Source organism: Cynocephalus volans, chromosome 1 (assembly GCF_027409185.1).
Source record: "Cynocephalus volans isolate mCynVol1 chromosome 1, mCynVol1.pri, whole genome shotgun sequence".
Lineage (NCBI taxonomy): Eukaryota > Metazoa > Chordata > Mammalia > Dermoptera > Cynocephalidae > Cynocephalus > Cynocephalus volans.
In genome coordinates, this window is record NC_084460.1 from 135,003,682 (window position 1) to 135,009,681 (window position 6,000).

Consider the following 6,000-nt stretch of genomic DNA (forward strand, 5'->3'; position numbering starts at 1 on the left):
CACCCCCCACTCTTGGGTGTTGCTGCAGCTGCTCAGGGCTCTCAAGATTGTTTCCTTTATTTAACTGGCCACTTTGAAGAAACAGGCCTCCATAAAATGGCCTCTCTGACTCTATTCTTTAGCAAATTCATGTCATTTACATCCTTGACCACTGAGGTTGATGAAAAACCTCCAATTATTGTAAACAGCCAAGAGCATTACCTGTTGGAGAATCTTCGACTAAATAAACTCCAGGTCTTTTGACTACAGTTTTGTGCCAGTGATGGCAGTGTCTTCGTCCTCCGATGCTTCTCTGCATAGTCTTCCATTGTGCAGAGACCAGAGGAGAAAAGCAGTGATCTGTTTAAGCTTCTGTACTTCAGGATCCACCCAAAGTGATTGCTACTTTGAGAGTTGGTATACAGAAGAGATTTTTCAAAGGCAGTGACTCAGAATGCTTGATTCTTTCCCATGCCAGTTAAAAACAGATGTAACTCCTGGGCTTCTCTGCTCTGAGTAAAAGTAAATCAGCAATCCCTCAAAATGCAATTTTCTTGACTGAGTGTTGGGGAGAGTCATGAGAAGGCAAATAGAAGCTTATTTCTGTTCTGCTTCATTTCCTTTTCTCCTAGAAGAAAGAGGAACTTAGAAGCTGTCTCTTCCAAAGTGACACATGGCCTCATGGCTGTAAAACTGAATTTCCAGAAGTAGAGAAACTTGTTAAAAGAGAAAAAAATCTAAAAATCCATATTTACACATTCCTGGAATCATCTGAACCAGCAAAGTTTAAGCTATTTTTCGGTGGCCAAGATATGGTTCCTTTTAAATTAAGCAGCTACAACACCAAAGTCAAGGGTTCAGATGCCCGTATCAGCCAGCCACCAAACAAACAAACAAACAAACAAACAAAGCAACTACAATTTATTTAGATGGGTTTTGTGTAAGACATAACACATAATGTTTAAATTTCATCCAAACAAATAGCATAAATATCTTTTTAACATAATGCAAGATTGGAATTTTGAAAAATTTTCTCTTTCCTTTTAACACAAAGGTGATCAACCTATAAATTCTGACTCAAAACTGATTAACTGCACATGCTCTGCTGAAGAAATAATATTTAGTGAATCACCAATTCTTGTTTTTTTCTTGTTCAACAAACAAGAAAACAAATTGATGACATTGGTTTGGGTGGATGTCTTATGTGAAAATGTCTATTTTAGATTCCATAGCTATCCTATAAGGCTCAGTGGCCAGAATTTGGCTACTTGATGGAATCCTGATCTTCAAGTTGAATCTTGAATATATGTCTGTTTTAGGAATGATGGGAGCAACTTTGGGGTAAAAAAATTGTTTAATACAATGTGGGGATCTAAGAGGAAACAAATTTTAGTAAATCAACTTTGCAGGGGGGTATGGGAAGTATGTTGCTTATAAGTGATCCAGAAATTCAGACATAGTTGTGCCTACTGGGGAGATGACAGTGAGCTAATCATTGTGAGCCTCTCATTATCCTGGAAAGGAACTTACTATAGGATGCTTGTGGTTTTAAGGGAATTTTATACAATATTTTTCTTCTCAAATTATAAAATCAACATACATTAAGTAGTGAATGTTAAATAATGTTACCATGGAATATAATGAGGTTATTAAAAAGAATGAAATAATTATACTGTGAAAGCTATCTGGCACATACTAAGTGAAAGAGGGACTTCCAAAATATCTACAAGATTTACTTAGCTGTATTTCCTAAACAAAACTTATTGCATATTGCAGACATTACTAGTTAGCTTTTGCTACCTAATACACCACCCTGAAAACACAGTCATTTAAAACAATTGCTGGATAGTTCTTTTTGTCTGGGCTGTTGAGGCTAGGACTCGGTGATTCAGGATGGCCTCACTCACATGCCAGAGATGACTGGCTAGGTGGTCTAGGGGGAACCTCACTCATAAATGTGGAGGTGGGCTCCATGTCTGCAGAGCAATGGCCACATAAATTCCATAATCCAGCAGGCTAGCCCAAAGTCCTTCCCAGGTGGCCAAAGTTTTCCCTGCAGCAAGAGAAGGCAAATCTCAATGCACACACACTTTTAAACCCTCTGCTTAAGTCACTTTTTCCCTTATCCAACTGACCAAAGCTAGTCACACAGCCAAGCAGGGTCAGAGAGGGAAGGGGCTACACAGGGTAGGAATATAGAGAAATGTGAATGGACCAGGCCCATTATTACCATAATGTGCCACACAGAGCTCATGTGCCTTAATACTTAGTACAGTATTGAAAATGTCCATTTCTTTGCTTTCATTGGTGAAATTTTGGACATTTACTTATTTATTGAAACACTAGATTCTTGTGAATTGCAATTCTTTTGTGTAATTAAAATGAGACTCTTTTGAATCTAGGCAGAGGAACGGGAGTGCTACTGTGGTCCAAAGTCAAAGGCTGTTTTAACAGGAGACCAAACAGTCAAGGGTTCAGATACCTGTACCAGCCAGCCGCAAAAGAAAAAAATAAAATGCAAAAAACATAAGACCCATCTGGAAGTGAGAATAGGTACAACAAATATAATTTATTTATCTTTATTTTTATTTTGTGAATAGAGAATTCATTCAAACAGTTCAAAATTCAAGTTACCAAAGGATGAAAAACCTTCCACCTCTACCCCTTATCCACCCTACCCCTCCTCAGAGAAAATCAATATTTAGAGTCTCCTAAATGCCTTCTAGAGATGTTTTACGCATATGCAGGCAAATATTTATATGTTTTCCCTTTGAAATATGATTTGGAACTCTTCCCATGTAGTTCCCAGCCAGGCTCTCAGGAAATCAGGAAAGAGAAGCCTAAATGCCATGTGGCTGCCTTCTGAAAAGTGTTACAAATAAATTAACTGGTAATTTTTTTTTAAAAAAAAGATTTTTTACTGACCCACAGATAAATGTGGTATCAGAGTCGTGGTAATATTAATCTGTAATACTAAGCATGCGTTAGTCAAGGAGGGAGATTAACAACTCAAAGAAAATACACTGAACTTCTGCTATTCTTTGTTGTGTAGAGGCAGATTAGTGGATATATGGCCGATATCATAAATTGCCTAACACTACCTGGATGTGATTTTAGGCTGGCAGGTTAGCTCACTTGGTTAGAGCATGGTGCAAACACCAAGGTCAAGGGTTGGGATTTTAGATTTTTTTTTTTTTTAAAGGCTTTCTAGGGCCTACGCCATGGCGCACTCGGGAGAGTGCGGCGCTGGGAGCGCAGCGACGCTCCCGCCGTGGGTTCGGATCCTATATAGGAATGGCCGGTGCACTCACTGGCTGAGTGCCCGTCACGAAAAAGACAAAAAAAAAAAAAAAAAAAAAAAAAAAAAAAAAGGCTTTCTAAAAAGTCCTCACACACTTTCCTGTTGGTAAAATGTATTTTCTGAAATACTAGTTATAATCACTAAATGTTCCATATAGTTAAGGTTTATTCCTATTTTTTAAAGTTGAACTCGCACTTCAAGTTAAGCAATGGTACATGAAATAACAAAACATACAGTTGCCTACTCACTGTATTTAAATGTGTTTTATTATACAAAAGCCTTTTCCATCTTTGCTATTGAATTAGGTTCTAACATGCCTACCAGATAGTGGATATTCAATAACTATTTCTTTAATGAGTGGATAAATAGCTTATACCGAAAAAATGAAGAGTGGTGTTTAGAGGGCTAGATTTTTCAGTCTTCATTTTTTTCCCTACCAGAAATGACTAACAGTGAAAGGAGGTATCATGAAATGATCAATGAAATGTAGTCATTCATAGAATTCCCACAGGCTGCTAAATTTCAGAAAGACAAAGCTCTTCTTCCTTGTCTCCTGCAGCCTCCCTTAATTTTGAAGGTATAGTGAAAAGAATATTGATGTTGGAGTTAAACAGAGCCTTGCTCAAATCCTGGCTTTATCACTTACCAGCTATGAGACAGTAGAGCTGCTGCTTACCCTCCCTCAGCGCGTTTCCTCATCAGTAAAAGGATAAGGATGTTTCTTACCAGGCAGGGTTGTTTTTTGCAAGCATGTCTATAAAACTTGCAGAAAACAGATCCTTAATTATTGTTATTCTCAGTAGTTCTCAGGAGAATGTGTGGATAAGGGAGAAGATGCACCAGTACAAGGCAGGAACCTTGGAAAGTTATGAAGGTCTGATAGCAGGCACTGAGATAATACTTTGTCTCATATCTCCAGTAGTAATTTCCTCCAAAATGTAAAACAAGTAATCTTGAGCTTTTTCTCTCATTTGACTCTCCTGCTTGAAATCTCTTTACTTCCTTCTGCCAGCGCCTTAATAGGAAGTTCGTATCTGTTCGTAATCTAACGCTGTTTTACTTTTATCAAACTTCTACCCCTGTTCACCGACACTGGGCACGTTCTTCTCGTCCACTTCTAGTTCGGCTCCTACGTTCTTCCCACCCCGCCCGGTCCTCTCCACTCCCCTTTCCCTGCCCCCACCCCCTCCAATAAAAAGACCAAACTGCAACACCCTCCCCACAGAAGAGCTGTCGTTTTCTGAATTCTTATTGTATATGTGCACTGCCTTTTGTTGTAATGTAACTTTACATTAGGAGTATCATTTGTCTTTTCAATAACAGTGTTTCCTCAAGGTGGTGATTGTACTGTTATATTTCTTGGTGTCCAACCAAGATGCTAACATCCACAATTCACGTTTCTTAAAGAATTCTGCAAAAGGTGTCCGTGGGTCCAATTACCCCTTCACTGAGAATTAGGGCTCTCTTTCCCAGAAACCACATGGGTCTGCAGTTCCCTCAGCTATTTCTGCCTAAAGTATTATTTTCTCCAAGTGATTATTGCATTGTAAATGATTCTATTTCAGGAGCGCCCCCTACGGGGCAAGTAGCTTTTGGGTTACGTACACTACCTGAAATTTAGGGATGGCGTTAATTTCTCTGTTCCAAAGTTTTAGTCTAAAAGCAAAGACAAGATGCTAAAAGCAATAGTGCAACCCTAGGGTAAATTACTAGTGTTTCTCCCCACCCCGATCCCACTATCAAGAGCCCCAATAGCTCTTGATTACTTTCTAAATAGAACACTATTCAAACAACGTTTTTGAAACACATGGATATCTATCCTTGTTTAATTTTCTTGACTTCAAAAGATGACTCAGGTAAAGCCAGGATTCCATTCTCACACTGTGCTTTCTCAGTCCCCTAGGACTGTATAGTCAATTAAGCTATGCTTCCAAGAATGCTAAATACTCATTAACATTATTAATCATTTTTAAAGTACTAGTGGCCTGATTTCTTCTGGGAAATGCTGTGTACTGCTTTTGAGTGTTTCTTAAATCAGGTCTACTACCAAAACCTTTCTTAGGGCTACATTCAAATGGCTCTGTTGTCAAATATGCCAAAGCTAAAACTTTCCTGTTGATGGTATGACTTGGGGCTTTAGATACAGTTTTGCAGCTTGAGACTGCAAATCACTTGAGACTCAATATCTGGATGCGGTTTCCTTTGAAATGAAATTATATCATTTTACCTTTATTTGTTTGTTTGTTTGTTTATTTATTTGTTTGTTTGTTTGTTTATGGCAGCTGGCAAGTATAGGGAAAAATAAAATTATTTTAATCATAGCTGAGCATTTCCCCATGCCAGCCACCAAAAAAAAAAAAGGGAAAGGAAAGAAAAGAAAAGAAAAATATGCATGACTGAGGTTTAAAGCGTTCAGTGACAAGAACTGGATTAATTCTGAAAATAAGATACACTATTGCTAATAGTGGCAAATACTCATATATCCTTCATATACATTAATTAATTTGATATTCATGACAACTTTGAGATTGGTATTGTTTTTTACCTTCATTTTACTGATAAGGAAGCTGAAGCTCAGAAAAGTTAAGTAATTTACCCTAATCACCCAACTAAAAAGAGTGGACCCACAATTCAAACTAACAGGCACTATGGACCCAGAGTTATTTCTCTTAAACACTATGTTACCATAAAGTGGGACTATCTGTGTGTGAGATGAGTTA